The sequence below is a fragment of the Plectropomus leopardus genome, chromosome 15 (genome assembly GCF_008729295.1).
Source record: "Plectropomus leopardus isolate mb chromosome 15, YSFRI_Pleo_2.0, whole genome shotgun sequence".
In the NCBI taxonomy this organism is placed as follows: Eukaryota; Metazoa; Chordata; class Actinopteri; order Perciformes; family Serranidae; genus Plectropomus; species Plectropomus leopardus.
The window spans coordinates 14710031-14736135 of record NC_056477.1 but is presented as its reverse complement, the minus strand read 5'-3'; the positions used below and the strand labels follow the sequence as shown (position 1 = coordinate 14736135).

General features: G+C 40.4%; 1 protein-coding gene across 1 annotated transcript in view; it reads right to left on the bottom strand.

The window, feature by feature from the left end:
* Positions 1 to 25138, bottom strand: part of LOC121954575 (leucine zipper putative tumor suppressor 2 homolog) — a 50917-nt gene extending 25779 nt beyond the window's left edge. Inside the window, exons 1-2 of the mRNA XM_042502163.1 lie at positions 24853 to 25138; positions 1666 to 1777 (exon numbers count right to left, since the gene is read on the bottom strand). The gene's annotated coding sequence lies outside the window, so the exon portion shown is untranslated. The remainder of the gene's footprint in view (positions 1 to 1665; positions 1778 to 24852) is intronic.
* Between the last annotated feature and the right edge of the window lie 967 nt (positions 25139 to 26105).

The following is a 26105-nucleotide window of genomic DNA, read 5'->3' as shown; positions in this document are numbered from 1 at the left end:
TTGTATTTTCAAAGTGACCTTGCCTGAGCAGGCAGTGCAGGACAGCTAATGAAGGAAGGGGACAGCTGGGCTGGGATGGGCTGAGCTGAACTGGAGGAAAGACAGAGAGCAGAGGAGACAGCGGATCTGTAATGGAGACGGTGGAAAGAAGAGAGGAAGACAGCTGCTGCTGTGTGGACCACACATTATTATCACCCTACATATCTCACAAGCTCTGCCCTTTTTACTGCGAGGCCTTCAGCTGATAGAAATGATAAGGAGCTGGTGTCAGGACGCAGTGTTGTGTGACTGCTCGTAGCCCCAAAACAAACAAAAAGAGATTGACACAAATGAGTTTAAAGGAGGCTTTGTGGAGGAGAGACTGCAGAGAAAATTAGATTTGTGGCAGCAGTAAACAGACAAACACACCTTCCCTGATTTCTTTGAGGTGCTGCTGTAATGGTTTAAACCATCACATTATAGGGGTCGCAGTCACATGCAGAAAACACTGTTTGTAGACTGATGCACATAATGTGGAACCAAAGTTCACAACCACGAGTTCCTCTAAGAAACTTTTTGCTTTAAGCCATTAGCAACATATCCCAAGGTTAGCATAACAAGCTGATGATGATGCCACTGTGATGAAAAAATTCTACAGAACACGGGTCAACAGATTATTGGACTGGTCGATTATTAGAGCTAATATTTGGCATGTTGCCGGCATTTTATTGTAATGATTGCCAATAAAATTAATTTATTATAAAGTGTGCATATTACACTCAACCAGCACCAGGGAAGGCAGTCTGCAATACATGCAAAGAAAGTGTCAGCATGGGAGGAATTTTTACTTTGTGAACCCTCAGGGAGCTATTTTTATTTATTGTTTTCAAATTTTCACTTAACCTTATAAAAATAAAATTTGCTGAAGGCATTTAAACAAAGTTTTGTGTTAGAGTTTGTGATATTCTAAATTCTAAATTAAGACAGAAATATTTTAATTTTTATTGTAAAAGCATAGCAGTTCCAAATATCTGTTATCGGTCTCATTAAGTACTAACAATCGGGTCTACTGTGAAAAACCAATATGGGTCAACCCCAGAAAGGAACAATTCTATTGGTACCATCCACAACTTTTGTCCGATAAAACGCAAAAATAATCGTTCTAATGAGTAACAAACTTGAATGAACCCAACCGGACTGTTTGTTGGAAACGAGGCTTTTGAGATATTGTTGTCACCCGGCTGCCGTATGGAACAGCACAGACTTAGACACCAATTCCTGACCCCCTGACCCCTCATCTCCTCCTCCTAAAACCCTCCTCCCGCCTCTGTCACACACTCCAACTGCCATCCATCTCCAAACTCAATCCCTAACCCGACACTTCAAAGACGGAGGCCAAGACCCCCATTTCCATAAATGTGTGTGCATGTGTGTGTCTGTGTGACAAAGTGACCACAGCGGGTCACTCCAAACTGAGGCCACACCAAGAAATCAGACCATTGATCAATGTCCCAAGCGCCCCAAAAGACAGGAGAGAAAAAGAACAACACCGAAAGGGAGGGAGAGATAGAGCAAGAGGCGTAGGAGGAGAGGGGGACGCTTGAGTCAGCAAATACTGAAGGTCAACATCGTCAGAGAAAGGTTTTGTCTGCAGAGGGTGTTTTATTTTTTTGTGTGGTTCTTTACCTCAGAGTGTTGCCCAGCGTACTCCTCCTGGAGGTCTGGGGGAGACAGGGAAATGGCAGAGAGCTCTCATCCCAGGACCTCGCTCCTCTTCTGAGCCTCTCCTCCTGCACTCCTGGGGGAAAACACAAAGGGTTAATCATACCATAATCATATTAAACCTTCAATACTTTTTTGGCCACCTGGGGGCAGCAGGAACAAGTTGTAATCACAGCACTGACATATCGTCAACTTTTAAGTTGATATAGCAAACGTAGATTTATATACACATCCAGCAGTTACAGAGCAACATGAGCATTAATTCAGTGTGTTTATGTCCAACTGATAAATGTAAGATCAATATTTACTCTTTTTTGGTTTTGTTTTTAGTCTCTACAATCTCCCGTGGGAAATTTCTGGCTCTTTAGCTGCCAAATGCTCCACTACTTTTATCAGCTATAGTCACTAATAGTGTCTGTCTGTTAATGTTAATTGAATTTTTAAAGCTTTCTCACTGAAAAAGCTGCCTGCTACAGCAAAAATGACATTTTGAGAGCTACATGTGTGAATCATAACAGAAAAGCTGTGGGTCAAACAGCTAAACAATATGTTGAAACATACTATGAGTTTCCTGTTCTTTGAAATGATCATGTCACTGGCAATGGAAATCTTGGATTTTAGGCTCCCTCCAGCAATGCTCATTGGGTATGTATTAAAATGAAAAAAGAAAATCATGCAAATAAAAGCAAAATGAGAATCTAAGACATAAAAAATACATAAAATATAGGGCTAAAATATAGACATATATAAATTAATAAAATACAGGTTTACAAATGTGAGTAGACAGTATTTGCACATAAAAAACTCAATGTAAACTAGAAAGTAGTAAATATATATTAGGGCTGGGAAATTTATTTTATTTTCAATAATAATTTTGGCTCCATGCAATTATGAAAATAAGATAACTGAGATAAAACAGTTACTGTGCTGCACTCTTTCACAACAATGCTCTAATTTTTTCTTTGACGAAAGAGTTATTCAGACCATCTGGGAAAAAGCAAGAAATACATTCAAAAGTATTATACTGTGATTAATTCTAACTCATCTAACGTCATTGTCATACATTTTTAACCCTCCACATTGCCTGTAATCTCTCCATTTCCAAATACAGAATTTACTTAAGACAGTCAAGATTTGGGCAGCTTTGTGAAAGTAACAGATTTAGAAGTCTATCTGAAGTGTGATTATTAGTTAAAGCCACAGTTTAAGTCTCTCTCTCTCTGTAAAAACAAGCCCCTGAACAAGCACCCACATGCAAACAAAAACAAAAAAATGAGCATACAAAGCATCTAATGATGACGCTGATTTTAACAATGAAACTATTGTGCATTTTTGTGACACAAACTCTGCCCTCACATAAAATACTGCCAATGAATATGAGTTCCCGTGTTTGCATGAGCTCCCTGCTTCCAAGTGTGGAGAACAAATGATTTTACTGCGACTCATTAAAAAAAAAAAAGAAGAGAAAAAAGGGAGGAAATTATAGAGGAAAATGAGGTAACAAGGCAGAAGAGCTTGGTGATATATTGATTTTGGTTATTTAATATCCTGAATTAGTGTTTCCTGGTTTTATGGGCTGCCTGAGTTAATCAAATCAAATCCCTGAGTTCATTTAACATCAGATGAATGAAATAAGTAATGAATTCCTCTGTGTATTTGTTCATCATATCCACAGTACTACTTCTCTCTCAAAATATTCTTATGTGTATATGTCAGAACAGACTGTAGTGCCAAGGTATTTGGAAAAAAAAACCTTTGTGAAGTTTGATTTTGACAGTATTACCACCCCCTGGTGTCCAATGACAGAAACATAAGCACTTCTCTTCTCTTGGTACACTGGAGGGTTTCATCTTATCTCACAAAAATGCTAATTCACCCTTTTTCATTTATGCGTTTTTATCTTCTAATCTCCCCGCTTCTTTCTTTTTGCTTCCTCTCCACCACCTCTCCGCTCTCTGCACAAGCAGCCGATGAGGTAATCAGTCAGCTTGTTACAGTCTGATAAGTGATACGATACGACTATTGATTTTGGCCCTGGTGTCCCAGTGCAGGGGTCAGTCCTGAGCCCCTGAGCTGCTTTCAGGAACCAGAACAGATGCTGACCGAGCTCTTTCACAGCTTTTGTCAAAAACAGACGGACTTTAAGAATATGAACAAAAGTATTGTTAAGGCAAATTGTATCAGCTGGAATTTGATGTTTTGGCTGCACAGAAAACCAGCTATTCAGGTCAAACTTTGATCAACAATGGATGAAATCATCAAATGCATTCCACTTGAATGGCATAATTACTTTAGCACAGATTTGAAGGTAGAGAAGTGTCAGAGTGCATTGTTTCCCCGTCCACCACAACACAGACAAAAGCAGAAAAGAAGACGACCCTTTTCTCCATCATCCACCAATCAACATCGTCTACAGAGAAGAAACAAAAACACTAATTTAATTAAAAACAGGGCATAATGCCTAACCTTTCAAAGCAAATCAATACAATTCATTTGACATATGATGACACAAAACATTGTTATTGATTAGCTGTTAGATATCTTTAAAGCTCTGATGTTGCTGATGTTTTTAAGAAATATAAAAATGGGCCAAACATGAAATGAAATCAAGTGTTTGTCCGTCAACAGAAAATCTCACAAACTTATGAATGTATTTCCATGAAATCCAGAGGTCATTTAGGCTTTAGGCTCAGGTACGACTGATTAAAGTGGCAATCAGGATCTGGGAGTCCTGCCATTAGAGGATTATTGTGTTTCAGCCATTTGATTTGACAACCATGTGCCTTGTAATTGTTATTGTGAACACCAGTGAGACAGTCTGATCATCTAAAACTGATGACAAAAAGACATCAGTCTGTCCTGACAGGGAGCCCCAAGAAGGACAGATGGTCAAGGTCTTCCCTGAGGGACACAGAGGAGGGTTGGGGGTGGAATTTGTGAGATAACAGGGTTTATTCAGATGCCTCAATCCCCTTTAAGTGGATTATTTTTCTTGGCATATCAAAATCTGTGTAAAAAATGTAACCTGTGAGATGGGTGAGACCATTTGATGATGTGTTACATATGCGACCCATCAGCAGCAGTTGGCAGCTAACTCAAAGAAGAAAATAAACCAAAAACATCCCCATATTGGGGAGACAATGAGATCCAGGAGCTCCTTACCCTAGGAGCAGAGGATGAGATAAGCTACTATGTAACAGAGATGGTAAATGATTGTCATTCCTTTGTTATGCCATTGTTATTATTTAGAAAGCAGGTGCCCAACGCTTATATATTTCAAACTAGAAGCCAACCCAGTTGTGTTACGTGTCATGCCTCTTCGCATAATGGAACGCCGGCATGCTATCTAAAATCACAAACTTATGTGGCATTATGCCAGCATCATTTGGTTCTGTATAAAGAAAAGCAAAGATAGTGTACTGAAGGGTCTTTGTTGCAGCCATATCGCTGGAGCTCTGTTGAATAAAACTTAATGAAAACAATGTAAACAATAATAAAGTTAATTTTAATCTACCAGGAATATACTATGCATGTATTTGCCCAAATATGTCACAATGTGTCAAAATTTTAGCAACGTTTTTTAGTGTGTTAGCTTGCTAACATCTGCAGATTAGCACTAAGCACAAAGTACAGCAGATGCTAATGGGAATGTGACTAAAGTTGCAGGTATTTAGTCATAAACTTTGGGGAAATATTGTAGAAATTGAAATTTTGACTTCATGATGGCACTAGAATAGTTACAATAAGGGAACATCAACATTTTTGTAACTCATTCTCGAAGGAACATGAAGGTCTGGACCAAATTTCATTACAATCCATATAGCAGTTGATGCAATTGTCCAAAATCACAATTATCAACCTCAAGGTGGTTCACTTGGGAGAGTCAAGGGATCACCAAGGTCACAATGATTCATCCTCTGACAACCATGAATGTGTATATGCCAAACGTCATGGACACCCATATGATAGTTGAGATATTTCAGTCTGGACTAAAGTACTGGACTGACTGGCCATCCAGTCATGCTGCTAGTGTCTCTAATAAATCAAAGAAAGACTCATAGAAACAGTGATATGCAAATGCAGGTACAAATACTGAACTGTGTACATGTACACATGCATGCACATATAATTGCATAGATCTGACCCAGGCCCTCTAGTGATCAGCTTTACATTTTTTAATTTTCATAAAACCCATTTCAGGGTCAAAATACACGAGCTTTGATGATCTCTGCATGGAGTTCATGAACACACACGCGCACACACACACACACACACACACACAAAAACTATCTCTTATCAGGAGATGACATCTCACCCTGTTTGATGGGCTGATGTGAACCCGTGGCTGCAGATTAGATAGAGATTATTAATCCTTTAGATCACTGCTAGATAGATTACATCGCTATAGCAGCATATGTCCTCACCACAGGGACCACACTTAATGTGAGTACAATGACACTATGGTTCAGGGTCCCACAGGGTGCTGCAGTATTAACTTCAGCTCAGAATGTCATTAAGGTTATGCAGCCCATGTGGCATGGCTTCACTTTGTTAATCACAACCTTCTAACGTTATAGTCATTGGGTTACTTCAGGTCTCTGTGTGTTTCACTGCTGTGCTGATGAGGGAGGAGTAAAGGAGGGTGAAGGAGAAAGAAGCTGCCGTCACACAAAAGGTGTGGCTATATCTGTGCCAAGGTGACTCTTACAGAAGGAAACAAGTGAGAGAGAGAGGTGTTCAGCCCAGTGCCCAAAGAGTGACAAGCCAGCAAACACATAAGACTTATTAATGGGGACAAAAACTCAGTATATCACACAGTATATGTTATTTTTTGTTGAAATATCAATAAATATCGTGTATGTTATATGACAAATTTTATGAGAAACTGTATAAAGATAAAATAAAGACTATTATTTTCTCTTTTTTGTTTAATCTGCCAGTTATTTTATTGGTTAATCAATTATTTGTCTTGTTTTGTTTCTAAAATGTTAGAAAATATATGTTTGTTTAAAAGTCCATCACAGTTTTAGAGTCCAAGATTACATCTTCAGATGTCTTGTTTTGTGAGACCAACATCCCAAAAAACACAGATATTAAGTTAACAAAAGATATAAACCAAGAAAAGCAGCAAATCTTCACACCTGAGCCGCTGGAACAAGCAAATATTTGACATATTAATTTGAAAAATGGATATACATCCATGGCTATCAGAATAGCCAAAACAGATTATCAGTTTCCTTTTTTCTGATGTGCTTTAAAAATGATAAAATGCTTTATCCTGTGAACTACAAACCCAATTTTATCATAATACTTGTAAGAAAATATTGATACACTTGAGTATGTTGATATTGTTTTGTGATTTTGTATCGATTCTCAAAAACTATTTGGATTTTAATTTTTTACAATCTTTTTATTTTCTTAGTTTGTTTATGTTAAGGATCCTACAAGCACTTTTATTTAATCTTTTCACTGATATACGCAAGTGTTCATTCATTTGGTCACATTGAACAAAAAGTAGTGAAAGTAAGCTGTCTGTATGCATATGGTGGTGTTTCCTTTATACTACGACAGTTTTCCTGCAATCAGATTTAAAAAAAACAATCACAGTATCATAATATATTGCAATTAGGGCTGGGCGGTGTCTATTGAATTGGCATATGACGAAACATTGTGATAGGCAATGATATTATCGTTGTTTGGAGGGGGTAATCAACCACTCAAACCCCACCGCAAACTGCCAGCTTTGTGAGTCACCAGCAAATTTAAAAAACAACAAAAACAAAGGCACATATTGATCAGACAGTGGCAAATTGTCATGATGGCGTCAATAAACTTTGTTGCTAAAAAGGTACCACTTTGCCCATTTGGCAGCTCACAGTTCATCTGGTGAAAAAAATCACAAAAGTCACTTTTTAAGCATGCATTGATGCCATAGAACCACCACAAACCTGGACGCCAGTGATGGTGTGGTAGGACTGATGAATGTCATTGTCTATCAGCTCAACCCTAATTGCAATATATGGAATCTTCACCTTGGTATCGTGATACTTATCGTATTGCCAGATTCTGGCCAATACACAGCCATTTGCACATTCACATTTGGTAAATGTAATATTGCCAAAACGCAAATATTCTCAGTGATTTTCCACATTGCCCACAATAACCAAGTACAGAATTAAAACAACTGAATTTATTGTTTCCCTTAATTTTCAAGTAAAAATGTCCAAAATTGTCTGGTTGCAGCTCCAAAAATGTGTTATCATTGTGAACTGAATATTTGAGAGTTAGTAGGTCAGACTAAACGGGCAAGATGAAGAAATCTAGGGGGATTGTTTTCTTTCACTTTGTGAACCAAACGTCTAATCAATAACCAAGAAAATCCCTGGTCCGATACGACCAGAGATACTTGAGTATAGCTCCCTCTGTATGCACTGAAAAATCTCACTATCATAGTATATATCACCACATTGCTCTTCCCCAGACATATCTATTAAATATAAATAACAGAGCTTACAAGTCAACAGCACAGTTTCTCCACCAGAATAGAATCAATGGGAATAGTAAAACACTTCCCAGGAATAGAGCAGTCAGGTAATGCGATTTCTATGTATCTCTCTTTCCATTTTCGCTGTCATTAACTGAACATTCATATTGTACTCTGCGCCCGGCACTCTGCCGTCTGCCGCTGTGTTTTTTTTCCAAGAAAGTGGAAAGCTGCTTTGTTGCCATAATATGCCCTGTGTGATGCTTGGCCCACTTTCCAGCCTGCTTTCATTGTGTAAGCACACATACATAAAACATGATTTGCTGCTTCAATTTCTGACTTTTATTCAGCTGGGATTTGGTGGCAGACAACATCAGAGCCATGAAAAGCAGAGCAGAGCAGCGGCGAAATGCAACTCTGGCTCTGATCCTCTGAGCGAGGGAGGGAAAGAGAGACAGAGACAGAGAGTTGGCTTCGTTACAGAGAACAAGGTTTAATCACTGACCTCTACTCTTACAACTGAAGACAAATGGCCATGATTAATGAGGGCCATTCATCTTATAGGTTACGAAAAAAAACCAACAATGGCGACTGCATTTGCCCGAGCTGCTCTGACCGATCTACCTGCTGTATATATTAAACTCCAGCTCTGTTAGTTTGCACTTCACTTCTGATCGAGCAGCTGAGGTCAGGCTCTGTGTAGATTCAGTGCTGTTCACTAGAGGGCAGCCTGTCTGAGTGTGCAATGCAGGCTTTCCTCACTCAAAACTGATTTGATGTTCAGACCTCAGGGAAACACTGTTGTTACAACAATTAATAGAGGAAATAATCATTTGAATAATTTCCGTAGAAAACTGTTCCCTCCAGCTTCGTTTTAATTTATTCCCTAAATCGTCTCTTTCACCTTTATCCAGCAACGCGCACCTTGAAGAGAAGCATGAGCTGAGACCAGCGGGAGAAGTGCTGGAAATTCTTTTTTTTTCTGTGTACATGCACCTTTTTTTTTTTTTAACCTAAGCCATTTCACTGCAACATTTTATGTTTGTCTTTCTTTTTCTGCTCTTCCTCCACAGCTGGATCAGACTGAAAAAACAATAATTTACAGTGAAACTATTTCAAATTTAAGCAAAATTTTGAGCAGCTTCCTAGCCAACCTAATATGGAAATGTTTTTGGGCTTTTTTCTTTTTTTGGAGGGGGCTGAGTCTCTCATAATTTGTTATAGTTCATAATCCCATCATATTTTGAAAAAATCTCAAATCTGAAGTAACTGATAATTAACCGTTGCAACATTAATTTTTTGGAGTATAGTACAATATTTGCTTCTGAAGTGAAGCAAGCAAATATAAAGTATCTTAAAATGAAAGTACTTATAATACCACTTGAGTAAATGTACTTCCACCTCTGCCAGAGGAGAATGAGCTCATCATGTACAGTACTCAATCCTCTCTGAAGTGAAACGGCAAATCGATACACTCCTCCTCTTACTCTCCTTTCTCGATCCGTCTCTCCGCCCTATAATGTTCCTCTAAGATTTCACATCTTAACTCGTCCTCCACCGCGGCCAGATTAGATGAGATGACATGAGATTGAGGGTTGGGGGATGGCGGCAGCAGCAGCAACGGCTGCAACTGGTCAAATCTATCTCTGTAACTGATCTTAGGAGCAACAGCTGATGCTCAGCCGCAGCCGCACACAATCAACCATGACTATGAAAATTGTACCAGAAAAAAAGTATGATGTAGCATGTTCACAGACAGCTGATGACTAATGAGGGTCCTCTGAGAGGACACAGTGAGACGTGGGCAGAAGCAGCAAAAGCTGACTGCACAAAAGAATTAAAGAGAGCAGGAAGGAATTAATAAAATAAAGACTGTAGGAAAGTTCTCATTTGACTTTTCAGCGCTTCAGTGACAGCCAAAAGCTTCGTCTCGGCTTTTGTCTGTCTCCGGCTCTATCAGCCTGCTGCTGCTGTTGTAACAATTTGTCTGTCTGGAGGATGTGGATCATCTCCTTTCATTCATGCACTTTGTCTCCTCTCGCATTATTCTGCGTCTCCTTGTCTTCAGCTTTTCTTCTACTTTGTCGAATACATTTCTATGCACAGATTTCCTCTTTCTCAGCTCAAAGGAGTGGGAACATAATGTGCATGGGGAAGTTGTCACAGAGCGGGAGGTCTGCCAGACGAGAGATCTACACATATTTCATGGAAACACGCTGGAGCACCTGTCAGCATCTGGCTACACTTTAACTTTGCATTGAATCTCTATGCAGGGAAAGTTGAAATGACACAAACAGCATGAGAGCCGCTGCTGTCACGCTTCACACCGGCTGCAGAGCTGTGAAAGATTTTTGTCTCTATCATGTTTCTCCATCCGTGACTGCTGCAGGATGGTTTGTGCTGTCACAACACATGGAAACAACTCTGAGGGTGAAGCTCACAAAGCAGAAGTGGAAGGAGTTTGCTTCCTCCAGCTTTAGTTAAAGCACCAAAACAACAATTTAACAATACTGCATTACAAGTAAAAGGCCTGCATTAAAAAAATCCTACTTAATGTTGTGGACAAAACAACATAGCCAAAAACAAACCCATGTTCTGTATTGTATGAGCTTATCATGTTTAATTCATATAAAATCTCAACCTGAAAATTACTTGTGACTAACTAGCTGCCAAATAAATGTAGTGCGGTAAAGGTACAAGTCCTTTCTGGGATGCATAAAATGGAAATACTCAAGTTAAGTTCAAGTACCTCAAAATTGTACTTGAGTGAGTACATGTAGTAACTTTACACTACTGCACAGATATGCCACTGTGAGCCACAACAGAGTGTAAACTCTAATTTACAAGAGTATAATCAGTAACCAACAACACAAGGAAGAAAAGCACGAGAGCACAAGATTAAGTTCCAGACAAGAGAACAAAATGCTAATATCTATGTCAAGCCCTGAGATGATTTCCAAGTTCTGCCTCTATATGCAACACTACATAGTGGCAGTGGAAACACAGTATATTGTCTTCCTCTCTGCAAGTGTGCAGGCGCCTATACATGTGCATCATGGATGAATGTGCATACTGTGAATGCTTGCATCTATGTGTGTTCATGAATGTACGTCTGTGACTGTGTCCTCTGCCACGGCCACAGTAAGTGTGTTATTGGAGCAGGGTGAGCCGGGGGCAGAGACAGCAGAAACAAACGAGGTCCTGTGCAACCCGGAGACTGTTCCATGAATCATCCAGGAACTTATGCAGCATACAGAGCCTTCAGCTCACAGTTAATAACTTCCCATAACTTTCCACAGTGTGCAGATAAAAAAAAAAAAAAAAAAAAATCCATTGGGTCATATTCCTCTCAAACACCCAAATAAATATAAACGGCCGTTGGTTAGAACTCAACTTAACACAATGAAATAAGAGCTGTTTTTGTGTAGTGGTGCAAACTGTGAGACCGAACATGCGTGAAAATGAAACCAAAATCACCCTCAGCCAGCTCTGCTACAGTAAATAAAAAACAAACATCAATATACCAAAAAAATGTTATTTGCAAAAACACTTAACACCCCCTGAATTTAGTTTAAAACATGAGCTATTTCTTCTGCCTGTGACTCAATTAGATCATGCGTGTGTGCATTTGCCTGCAGCAGGTACAATAAACAAGAACACAGATAGCATCAAAGTCGGCCAGAAGGGAAGCCCACAGCTGAGGGAACACGTTTTTCTCTCTGAAGCACATGCACTCACCTGCACGTGTGCTTGTAGATGTACAGTATGTGAGAGAACAAAAAACACAGTTATGCAAATGTGATCTAAGAACAACAAAATAACTTGAAGGACATGGGAGATTATGTGCTGTTAATTTATTCCCAAGATTAAGAAGTAAAATCAGGTTGTTCTTTGTGTGTTCTCTCTGTGTTTGATTTTCTTGTGTTTTAAAGTGTAAGTTTTAGGGGGATTCAGTGGTATCTAGCAGTGAGGACTGCAGATTGCAACAGGCTCTCCTTGTTGGGATTCCTTCAGGGTTCATTGTTCAGGAGGTTTTTACCGGGAGCCAAATTATCCGTAGAGGTCTGTACCTCTCCAAAACAACCACATCTGGTAATTTAAACCTGAAAAAACACAGAAAAAACTGCTTTATGTTACAAATCAGTGTTTCTCTGATGCAGATTGGCATGTCGAAGACAGGCGGCTTGCCAACCACCTGCTAACAGCTCAATCTAAGAAAAACACAAAAATCTTATTTTCAGGTGTTTATACACATAACCCAGTTATTGTATTATAGTATTATATCTATCAGCCCAAATCCTACACTCCGGCATTTCACATTGAACCCACTGCCCTCTGAAGCATGCCGTTTGCTTAAAAAGACCATCTTCTTATGCACTGAGCTGAGTGGCAGGCCAATGTTTTCACAGCATATATACAGTATGTCAGACACTGATAACTAGCACTTCAGCACCTTACACTCACTCACACACACACACACACACACACACACACACACACACACACACACACACACACACACACACACACACTGTCAGATCCGTCAGTGTGTAATTTTCTTTTATTCAGTGGCAAAGGTCAGTATACACACATTTTCGTGACAGCCTCAGCCTCAGGGTTTACTACACACTGTATATGTGCGTGTATCGAGCTAATGGAGACTGACATGAGGACTGACATGGACGCTGAGCTGTGCTGCGCTGGGCCTGGCGGTCTAACCCAACAGCAGGGATAAACTATAAATAGACAATCTCATTCACCCCCAACACTCCGCCCCATCCTCCCTTTTTTCTGCTGTTTCCTCTTTTCCTTTATCTGCACACCTTTTATCACATCTGCTTCGCTTTATTTCCTCCAAAAACTCTGTGCTCCATCCCTGCATCCCCTTAATTTTTGTTCCTTACTTCATCATCTCCCCCAAATCCCCATTTTCATTCTCCTTCTGTCTTCTGTCTCTGAGGATTTTTGTTCCGGAGAGAAGATGAGCCACAGAAAAAAACAAAGAAAGAAAAAAAATTCAAAATACTGGAAATACTGGAATAACAAATAGGCCACCAACAATCTTGTGATCTCAAAAGAGAGTGTGTGGGATGGAGGAAAGGGGGAGATGGGCTAGTTAAGGGGGGAGATGGAGGGGGAGACTGAGTTATGTAAGCGAGGCTAATCCCCTCCCAACCCTGCATAGTAAATGAGACGGGATGACACTGGCCTCATTTCATCCGTTCATCTCCGTATCCGCCGCCGCTACCCCTCCAAGCCACCTCCACCTTAATCTTTCCGTTTGATCTCTGACAGCAGACAAGAGCTACGTTTTAAACTGCAGCAAATCCTGGTCCGCTGACACTTTATTTTATCCTCATATCAACGATAACATCTGATTTTTGAAAGCTCGCTCGCAGTGAGAAAGGAGTGGAACACATTCCTGTTCAACAAACTCAGCTGACAGCGACTAAAAATATTCCAGATCTTTTCTGGTATTAGATTCCTGACATTCATGCTCTAAAAATGGAGCTATGGTAACAACACATCTCCAGACTTAATAATACAAAGCTTTGGATTTAGACTCAAAAACAAAGGCCTAGCTCCCACCACATGACGCTCACCCCTCTAACCCGACAGTCTGACCTCTCACCCACACAGTCACCCAGACATCCTAATCTGCACTGCTAAGTGTTGCTCAAAAGGGTCAACAAGGCCAGCAGAGTGTGCTCATAACGGTGGATCACCTATCAGGTATCACAGCACACAACTATTGATTGGATCATCTCACAAGGAAACATAAGATATTACATTACATGTAAGGGTTTTCTGTTTAAAATGACCTTCTCTGTGCTTTTTTGTAGCCAAGTGTTGCAAAAAGAAAAACACGAGGAAGCAATCAAAAAACACCTGCATATGGCTATATGAGAGAATAAAATCACATGCAAGCATTGATATGTGTACAGCAAATTTGGGCTAGAGCACAGGCTCACAGAACTGCTAGCATTGAGTCTTGTCTAGTGGGAGGCAAGGCTGTCATTAACCCTTTGAAACCTGAGCAAATTGCTTTGATTTCCTTTAAAAATATGGGGAAAAGGCAATGAGCAGCTCAACTAAAGAAAGAAAGAAAGAAAGAAAATGCTGAAAACTGATAAAAACATAAGTAGATTTTTTTTCAGTGATTTAAAATATTTAATTATACTTATAAGAAATATAGTTTTCTTGACATTTACCCTAGTTTTTTAAAATCTTCTGGTCATTTCTTTTTGCGTTTTACTAAATTCTAGCAATTTGTAGTACATTTGTTGTCATTTCCTTATGTTCACACCAACATTCTCAGATTTCAAATGGTTAACTATCAGTATTATTACGTCAAGATTGTGATGTATGATATATATTTTTTTTATCTTTGAGAGCCCAACTGACAATAAATTTACACATTTGGGACTTTAAAGAGTAACTTCACATCAGAGTGAAAGGCAGAGTTTTGCTGCCCTCTCTGGCTGATTGTTTACCTCATCCTTTACTAACCTTGCACACAGCATCACTGACTTTGTTTATGTAAACAGTAAAATTCAACTGTTATTCTGAATATGATAATATTCTGAATTTTATTCAGGTCATGTGAAGACCATACTCTGTTTAGATATTTTGTGTGACATTTTCTAATAAATACATGTGAGATATGCCGATATCGTAGGAATATTGTCTTTTTTGAAACAAGGGCAAATACAGCAAATTTTGTGACAGGAAGTGTGGTTGGTGAGATGCGTTAGTAAGCCTTTAGGAGTAAGCCTTTAAGGTGAGAACCACTGTTGGCAGCTTAAAAAAAAACCCACTAACATAATCACATAACATATTTTCACATAACATCGTCCCATAAATATGGTTATTTAAAAATAGATGTGCACAATTTAAGATATTTCCTGGTTTTATTAAGCAGGGATGACACTCTTTCCAATCATAAACATATCTTTGGCATTTCTGTGTGGCAATTTCTTAATATTCATCAGATAATCTCCGCTGACACAGCTGCGATAAGCTAAAATCATCCAATAATAAAGGCAACCAGTCAAGTTTCATGACCTTCATGAATATGTTTTAATGAGTTTTTCCACTTAACTATCAGCCACCAATCAGTTAAAACACAACATTAATAAACAATTATTGGTCCGAATGATATGTAACGTTTTCCTAGAAAGCAGACGGTCAAACTCTGTATGTAAATGAGCTACATTGGCATTATGATACTGTTTATTAACCCCTCCCCACCTCTTCAATCCTCCTGCTCAGACAGGACGCTCCACTAAACTTTGACCTACTTATGTCCGCCCTCCGTCTGGGCCAAGAGAGGGGGAGAAAAACGCCAAGACCCCAAACGGAGCGAGCTTCACGCTGATCCAGCCTGTTAAAAATAATATGAATATCAAAGGCTTATTTGGACAATACATCTTTTGAATGTCAAATCGCAGGGGGAAGCCGAGGGAGGCTTGAGGACGCGTGCATGTGAAACAATCACACTGGACTCATTGTTTAGTACTTTAAAATTCAGCAAGGCACACACACACACACACACACACACACATACACACACACACACACACACACACACACACGCTGTATCTCATGCTGAGGACTTGATTTCACTTTTCTGCTGATCACCCACAAGACAAACCCCGTCCTTCATCTTTTTATCCGCACTGTGTCTCTCGTTTCCAAGAAATCTCACTCAGCAGATGGACACAATCCTCCAGAACCAATTCTCTGCAGGATAATGCAGAGCAGACAAAGACGCCACGACACAAAGGCAGACAACACCTCCATGATTCAGCTCTGTCGCTGTGAGCCCACTGAAACTGAGCCGAAACCCGGTGACAGCATCACTTCATAAACCTCAACTGTGTTTAAAATCTGCCAAAATGTTTCATAAGCACAGGACGGCTTCCAGGCCAGCTGAGTCCCAGCAATCCACGTGTGATGGGACCACTGAGGGAAGAGGGCTGGCTCGGACAAGAGGGTGGTGGGAGTTATGTTACCACGGCTGGGACAGCATCCCAGAGGTTCCCGGAAGATTTCTGGGAACATCAGGGCCCAACATGTGCATGGGAGAAAGAAAAAGACGGAGGCATGAGGGGGGAGACATCTGTCAGCAATTTAAAGGGAGGGATCAATCACATATTTTTGAGAGTACAGTATGCAGAGATACACTGGGGTCATGATGCAAACACTCTCTCGTGGTTAAAACTTCCCAACCCCCCCCCCCCCCCCGCTCTTTCTCCTCTCTACTTCCACGAGACAAGCTGATCACAGTTTACCAAGCTGACGCAGGAAGAGGGGAGGGGCACCGAGTGGTACGCACTCTGCCGAGGGGTCATCTGGCAGACGCATCCTCTGAGCTGGCTTCACTCCGCCGAGCAAAACACACACACACACACAGGGAAAGAAGCTGGCCAAGAGGGCGGAGGAAAGCTAATCTATAAATCAGACACAAGTCCAAACAACTGGGTGTCAACAGATCTTTGCTTATGTTATTAGCTCAGAGGTGCCCCGCTGCAACACGCCGAGAAACACACTGTTTCGGTTCTGCTGAGGTAGTTGTTTCAGATGAAGAAATTCAGTTTAGAAAGACAAAATCATATCTGAAGGGCCCCATTAAAAAATCCTGAGGAAATTACAGCTAAAACACGCAAGCAGGGCAAACAGGCTTTTAAACTGGATCAATAATTCATGTTTTGCTTCCCTTGCTGGCACAAATCAGGTTTCCGATAGAAGCAAATCAACAAACAGCTTAATCAATGGCTTTCTCGCCTGTGAGAAAGCGGGGTGTTGTTAGTCACATGAAAAGCTCAACTCTGACTGATGATTTCTCTTAATAATTTCAAGCTGGAGGAAGAAAAACATCTCTTGATTCAAGAATTCAGAGAATGAGTTTTCTAATGAAGATAATATTGCTACCAACAAAAACACCTGATTGTTGCAGCTGCAGATCGTCTCCCGACCTCCAAAAACCGTTCATCTGCTACCGGGCAAAGCGCCTCAGTTTTGGACCTAATACAGGTGTCATCCATCAATCTTGTGTTTGTGTGTATCTGTGTGTGAGTGTGTGTATGGTCTGCTGTTTCAGCACTGGCCATTTCAGTCCTCATACATCAACCTCCTGACAGCAGTGAAGTGACGCTTTGTGACATATGAGGCCACTTTGCCTTCTCCTCGGAAAGAGAGAGGGAGAAAGGCAGGGCAGCGCTCAAATGGAAAAAAGCTGTTTCTATGTATGATGATGGTGCTCAGAGAACCCGTTTACACTTGAAATAAAGTTACTTTTGGGCGATGAGATTGCATTTGGAAAGTGCTTGACTACATGAATGTACAGGTATGAATGCACCAAAAATGCATTCAAGATGGACTTTAGGGCGATATGGTGATATGGCTTAAAAATAACATCACAATTTCTTTTTAAGGCTGTATCGCAATACACAATATATATTTTGAAAGCTCCTATATACTATTATAGATCACTAAAATACAAAATTAGTAAATTAACTACAGTTAAAATAAAGTTATATAAAGTAGCTACTTTTATAATGAAGTTAAAGAAACTACTGCTTTAAAAACTTAAAGTCTTTCTATAATTAAACAAATTCAAGCGGAACCACTTGCGCTTTTATTTTGAAGCACTCGGCCCATCTAGTGCATCTAGTGTTGAAGTTTTGTTGTGAACATGAAGCTTCTGGTCAACAGATTGATATTAGCAGTTAGCAGAGAGTTAACTGTTGATGCAACGCAAGAAATAAACTAACAGCTCTCCAGTTCATATATTAATATTAACTGCACGTAGAACTGGTGCTCCATGGCAATCCAGAGCGCCAACACTGGGCTGGCGGAGGACTGTGTGTGAAGTATCATGTTTGTGAATCTTTCTTTTTGAATGCGTGTCTGTGAAAAGGAGAGAGCCGAAATGCCAAAGCAAGTCTCATGGTGGCGGCTTAAAAATGACGTGGCAATTTATACTTGATGTTCGCGATATAATCATTTTATTAATCCCATGTGGAACAAGCCATGATAATCTAATCACCTAAACAACATCTGGAGGTGGTCAGGGACACGTTGTGCCCACATTGAACACAATTGTAAATGCAATTTCGAACTGTGCTTTTACATACAAAACCTACATTAGCAGAAATACATAATTGCATGCAACTGTCCAAAACCATCAAGGTAGCAGACTTTAGACAAAGCTAAGCTATTCGCAAGAAAGTTGGAAAACCTATGGATATTCACTCATGGATGGAGTGAAGACTGGAGTGCTTTCAATTTAGTCAGATGAAATACAAATACAAGCAAAACTTGGCAACTGAAAATGCAACCGAGCAGTTTATGATGCGAGTAAGCAAATGTCAGAGAGTGGCTATAACTGTTTGGTTGTTTAAGCTGGACAGAGCTAAATGATCTCAATGTGGACACTGGAGACAAATATTAATACCAGGTGTAAACTTAATAAGGTTAAATCACAGCTAAATACAGTCTGGATACCAGACCCATTTTAATGCCAGGTGTAAGGGGGGGGTCATTTTTAGCACAAAGGACAGCTGCTGCAAAGGTTGCCAACTTCTTACATAATCACTGTGATTCTTTCATTGTAACATAATAAGAACTTTTTGCAATTTCAGTGTGCAATAGAAGTTTCTCTACAGTGTCTTCGGGGCAAAGTGAACAAATGCACGCGTGTTGAACAAACACAGTTTGATTGGCCTGCTAATGGATGTTTGGAGCAGTTGGCAGACTTCAGCACTCCTGGTTCTAATGTGATCTGTGCCAGAGCGCTGCCCACTAATGTCCATTATACACAGACTTACTCCACTCGGCATTGATTCTGTCTCTTCTTACAGACTGTAAAGGCTTTCAGAGCCCGTCTCCGCCTGCCATCTCAGCTATCAGATTCCAGCAGCAATTTAATTGACCTGCAATCTACTTATGCAAAAAAAACACGTTTTGAAGCTGCTTTCATGTTGAAAAGGGTTCTGCATGAGCATCATAACAGACAGGCAGTGTGCAAGTTCATGGAGCATTTTATGGCTGTTTTGGGTTTTTCTTTTAAGTCTGTAAAAGTCAAAGGGGGTAATGAAAGACTGAGACTGAGGACAGCTTGATGATGACAGGAGCGGTCCACCCGAGTCTGTACAGCCACACCTTTGGGCTGATGAATGGGCAGATGTCTGTCTCTAAGGAGCTCTGTATTCCTCTGGACTGGTGAGGTAACCAGTGGTGCTTTGAGCTAAATGCTTATCTCAGTATGTAAAATATGCTCATAATGACAACGCTAACATGCTGATCTTTAACAGGTATAATGCTGATTTTGCTCTTGGCTTAGTGTGCGTTAGATATAATTAGCACTTGATGGGAATATCATTAGTTTTGCAGGTGTTTGGTAATATAAAAAAAAAAGTGCTACCTCTTTTGACCTCCTGCAGCTTGATGGATAAGCCACCTGCACATGTTCATGACTTGACAAATGGGGTTAATTTAAGTGTTGTGGTCAGGAGATGGATTCAATTTGGACACTGAGAAAGGAAACCCTCCATTCATGCATTACCTTTTTTTTCTTTCCTCACTGAGATTGCTGTTTTTTATTTTGATTGCACTGCACAGACGTGGTCGTCATCAGTGCACATGTGACGGTCTTTATTGCAATCACTCTATTAGTGATTATCCCATAAAGAATAGATGCAGTGTAGAACTTTATGTTAAGTATAATCTAGACAACAGACAAAAATCCTAAAATTCACACTTACACTCATAATTTTGTTTGTCTGTTGAGCTAGATGAAACTTTCAATGAGGTTCAGTTTGTGTTTCAGTGTCTTATTTCTAGGGACAAAACGGATGTGCTTTTTAGTAAAATTACATCAATTTATGTTGACTTCTCTTCGCTGTACGACTTTGAAAAACTTGAGCAAGAGAACCCTTTTTTTGTAGATTTTATTTCTCAAGCTTGGGAGGGAGGGAAAAATATTTTGTTCAAGACCAAGCTGTGAAATAACGGGTAAGTTTGAAATAAAAAGTAATGAAATCTTGATCATTACAATTGTACTTTTGTAAACCTGTGAGCATTGGGCACTTTGTGAACTTGAAGAAAAATAATAAAGAAAATCAATCAATTAATCAGTAATAGGACAAGTCTGAATAATGCAGACTTAAAATGTAAGAACGTAAAAAAATCATTCATTCATTTTGAGAGCTTTGTGAAATTAACAAAGAGCTAAGAAAACCCAAAATATCCCCCGCCAGTCATACAGGGTCAAAATGCAAAGCTCTTTTTATCTGCATGGCTGTGTTCATTTTTTTAATATAAAATTGTTTAAAAATAGAATAATTCAATGACGAGCATTTGCAGAGGAGGCTGGCTGCACTGTTAATGCATGCACAGGAAACTATCACCACAAGTCAATTTATGTTGGAAGTTTCACCCACCGAATACTCTTACACTGCCACTGTGAGACTTCACTGATTTTACTGGGAGTGGACCATCAATAACTCAAGAGTTCAAAAAATTACACTCTGCAAAAAACCCTCAGATGTCCTTCAATATTTAACGAGGAAACGAAATGATATTATAGATTGCAGCGGCAGTTGGGCCTCTTAAAAAGTTCCGAAATCTATAATTTAAGATTCGTCAGAGAAGTTAACAGTTTGGCACACAGGATCAGACAGAATGCAGCCTCCGTTAAGTGAACCATCAAGTGAAGTCAGACAGTGGAACTAACAAAAATTAAGAAAACTCAATATCATATTTAAGGCTGATTTTTGATGACGGTGTTTCATAGTAAAACAATTCAATATTGAAAATTCCATCTGAAAATAATCAGAGTTTAATAACCATTTCCCTCTGGAATCTGAATGAAGAAATGCATTTCTTCTTATGAAGAAATGCTGCATGATATCAGAGAGAATTGTCAACCCGTTACAACTCGATGGAGTGAGCGGATTCAAAGCCCTGGAACAAGCCAAGAAGCAATGAGATAAATGTCTCTAAATGACGCCCTGTTTAAGTATTTCAGCAGAAAGTGTCTATAATCAAGTTCTACTCAATTCCAATAAAGTGGGATGAAACTAGAAGAAGATGAGCATGTAAATGCATGTCTGCCACTGTGAGCCAGGGATGGATCGGTGTATGTCGGATGTAAACATGAAATCTGCTCGCACTGCTTGAGCTTTGTAAAACTGTTTTTAGGAACATTTTTACTGTAACAATTTGTCTCCCCTTTTACAGTGCCGACACCGACTCTGAACTCTGGCAGCATTTTACTGTAAATGCCAGAGATCAAGACTATACATGGAAAAGCAGTACTTAGTTTTTATGCACCGTAAATCTGAAACAAACACCCAGAAAACTGCACGTCTGCTGCAACTCTCAGTTCTTTTAAACAAAGACTACAGACTTTTCTGTCTTTTAATAGCTCTGTTTTTTTGTTTTTTTTTATTTATTTCAGGTTTCACATTCACACTATACATTTGTTCTTGCATTTTATACCTGTCTTTGCATGTTTTATCATGTTTTTGTTTTCTATTCTCTGTTGCTTTAATGACTGTTTTTAACTTTATTTAAATTTCTTTTGTGCTTTGTCTCAATACTTTTGATGTTTCATGTCGTGTTTTTATCTTGTGTTAAGCATTTTGAACTGCCTTGTTGCTGAAATATGCTATATAAATAAACTTGCCTTGCCTAGAGATGATTCATCATTGGCAATAATCAATAGCAGGCATAAGAAGAGCTATCTCCTCCTCCACTCCACTCATGTCCATGCTGCTTTGTTTATTTCTGGCCACAGAAAAAAAATCTCTGGTATGAAAGTCCACAAAATGTATCTACAAATGAACCACACATGCTTCATTTAAAGACATGGGAACTTATTTTACTGTCAACTTTAGGAGTTTGCCAGTTTATTAGGCGCCCACTCTGCCTGACAAAAGACAGATGCAACATGCTGGCGTCTTCAAGTGTAGAAGTTACAGCTTCAATATGTTGTATATTTGACACAAATTATAGCAGATGTCGATAATTCATCTCCTGTATAATATCTCGGTCAGTGACTTTGAAAGTAAAAACTGTATGAACATAAATGCAAAGATCTCAGTGATGTTGTTGCAACACTTCCAGTCCAGAATGGGCCTTTTAAAGCAGGAAAAGAAAGGTCACTGCAAACCCGGGCAGCTAATTACCCTCTCACATACAAGGGTAGGCTTTGTGTGTGTGTGTGTGTGTGTGTGTGTGTGTGTGTGTGTGTGTGTGTGTGTTTTGCGTCTGACTGACAGCTTGTCTCTCCCCCGCTGTGCTCTTGCTCTTGTCCTGTTTTAATGGGCTGACAGTGAGAAACTCTGAGGGAAATCTCAATGACGCTCCTACCGCTGAGACACATCACAGCTGAGGGGAATCACAAGCAAAACTGGATCTCAGAACCAACATAACTCCCACAAACTGCATCTAAATAAACAACTACACAGGTGATAGCAAACTGCAGCAGAACATCGAACATGTCTGACTTTGGACACCAAAAAAAAAAAAACACATCTGCTGCTCTCCTTTTGCGACTCCTATCATCCACATATCAGATTTTTCACATGAAAGTTCAGTATTTAGGAAAACAAAACACACCTCCAGTTTCATACCTACAGTGACGTCTAATAAGAGCGGTTTCAGTTGTGTAAAGCTTTTGGGCTCTATGTTACATCACGATGGATGACAACAAATTAAATATTGTTGACGTGCCACTTGCGTGCTTTTAATCACATCCGCCGCTCAACATCAGCATCATCATCGCTGCAGCAAAATGAAATGGAAGCCATTTCAGTCCCAGATGGCTGCAGAGGCATTTTGTTAATTGAGCCTCACAGGTGTGGATCAGATTCCTGGCTCTCTCGATATCACTTTAATGTGGGATTTTCCTTTACTTGTTATGTAAGAGAGCTCCCGAGTGCACAGATGTGGCCCCTGCGTGAACATTTACGTGCTATTTTCAGCTGAGATTATCTAATGAGCAAATTAAGCTGCAAAAGGCTGCATTTTGAGCAGGGGGCGTGTCTGCAATGTTTCAGCGTCTTCAGAGCTGTGCAGATGTGCATCAGCTGTGATCAAGCCTCCAGCTGTGCTCCAGTTTTCAGACTCACACATATTTGTTGACTCGATGCAGACATGAATGGAGATGATGCGAAGTCGGTTTATTCTACAGTAGAAGAAGAAAGCAAGGGGGGGAAAAAAATCTCATAATCAACTTGAAAAGGGAGAGCGGGAGCAGATAAACTACTACTATGAAAAGCACACTGACCGTGACTTTGGTCATGTTCACGCTTGGCTGCCCCCCCCCCAGGGCTTCCACTCCTGTGACGAAGCCATGTGAGAAAAATGATCCCTCAGCATCACACCCTCCTCCCCTACCTGCCCCCCATCCGCCTCTTCAGCTGCGCCAATCCTGATCGCCTGACAGCTTGGTTATCAACTCCCACCACCACCACCACCACCACCCCCCCCCCCCCCCGTATGTGTCCTGCCACGTTCCTCCCTCCTCGCTCACGGCCCTGCCTGTGCTGTGCTGGATGACAGGGCAGGTTGATATAGGGTCTCCCGATAAGGTGGCGTGATGCCTAAACACTAAGTTAACATCTGATCAGGAGTGGAGGGAGCAACAAGAATCCATGTTTGCAGCATGCATGCATTCATGTGTCGGTTGTCTTAATGTTTAAGTCTTATAGCTGTGACAAGATGACATCAATCAATCAGCTGCAGGGGAGGGGGCTCACCACAGATGGGAAGAAGATGGAGAGCATCTCAGGCATGCTTCAGCATTTCTATCTGCTCCTGCGGGGATTATTTATGGTCCAATAAGACCCTGGGCGTTTCCAGTTCAACTACTAACTAATCCATATATTAAAGTGGGCCTTGAGAGCATAAAACAAATGGTGCTGAGGTGTGTGACCTTTCCTTTTCATCACATTCCCTTCATCCTCTCTGCTTCTCTGTTTTAATCATACAAACAAAACAAGCCGCAAGAGAGAGAACAAGAATAGTGGCATGCAGGAGCTGTGTGTGTGTGTGTGTGTGTGTGTGTGTGTGTGTGTGTGTGTTTGTGTTTGTGTATGGCAGTTGCAAGGGGCAGCCCAAACCCCATTCACTGAAACAGCTGGATGAAGATAACAGAGCAAAGCTTATTCTCTCCCTCACGACCCTCTCTCTCTTTGAGCACGCACACACACACACACAAACATACATATATACACACACACACACACACACTAGTTCAAGAGGGCAAACAGCTGAATTTACTGCAAGAAACTAAAGAAACTCGAAGGAAAACTAACTGGAACCACTACTCCAGCACTCTAAACACTCAGACAAGTCAAACTATCAATAACCAATCAGTCTTGTAAGCGATACACACCCAAACACAACACAACCCCCATAACTTTGTATCATCAACCTCCATTTTGACATAAATGGCCATTTGCCACGCTAGTTTTTGGATAATTTTGCACAATTTAGCCAAAATCACGAAATAAGTTACTCCCCTTCTTAACTATAAGTATAAAACACGCTTTAAAACAAAGCCAACAACTTCCCCGGACTCGCACGTCAAAGACAACAGCGCAAAAACACAGACTGTCCCACCAAATCACTGTTGCACGCTGTGATTTACTCACCTCAAGCAAGATGTTCTTTACGCGCAGCCCCGTGCAGCAATATTTCCTCCAGCAGTAAATGCGTGTATCCGGTCGCCTTTTCTGTGCGCGTACAACTTTTCTGAAAACAACAACCAGCCAGAGGAAGACAAGATCTCTACTCTTCTTTATCTGTACTTGTGTCTGTAGTTTCTGCTCCTTTCCACACAAACAGAGCCGTGCAGTCCTCGACAGCTCCGGAGATCCGCCGCTGCTGCCCGGGCGGAGTGTGTTTGGTACTGTCACCGGCAGAGCCCGGGCTGCTGCTGCTGTGCGGGGCGGGCTGCCTCTGCGCTCCAGAAGGGGCTCGACTGCTGATCCACAACAGAAAGGTTTAGGACCGGGGAGGAAGGGCAGGGGGCTCCGCGAGGGGGGGCTGCGACGACCGGTGAAGCAGTTTCTCCAACGGATGTTGGTACTTGTACTTCACTTGAGTATTTATATTCCATGCTACTTTCTACTTTTAATCTTTTACATTTCAGAGGTCAATGTTGTTTTGACTCCACTATGTTTGACAATATTAGTAGTTAGTTACTTTTTATTGTTTAGGCTACTATATAAAATAAATGATCTTATATTATTTTCTATTCTAGGTGGGTCCAGAAACCTGGTTTGGACTCACTGTCTTAGACTGTTGAAGAACTATATAATGCATATTATGAAAAAGACATTTATATGGGGATATTTTTATTTTGGGAATTGAAGGGCTCAAATTTGGCCTAAAAGGCTCAGTGATCTCAGTACTTTAGAAAGGATGTGATGCTCATGCAAACAAAGAGGTAATGAAAAAAAACATCCACAATATTTCTTTAATGAGGCCAATTTGCTGTTTAAAATCTAGAACAGGGGAGCAAGTTTGGTACAGGTGAGCTCCTTACTGGCTCTGCTCGGCTTTGAACTCTCAGATTCCCGCCCACCACCTCCTGTCCACTCAAACACCCTTGAAACACAATATGGGGTCTTCTCTTCTAAACACAATGTACTGCCACCTGCCTGATTCATCCATGAAAGAGGAGCTTTATGAATGCCTGAATGACTTCATTTGTTGGAGGGATGTATGGATTTGATTTCCACAAGATGTTCAGGTGCAAAAATCCCTGTCTGTCAAAACGAGCAGCTGCTGCAGCGATGTTAATCCATATAGAGTTACCTGAGTATCCTGAGGTGTGAAAGACTGGCGGTCATGAAGAATGTATACATGAACCGTTAAATATTAATAAGTTACATCTTGTATC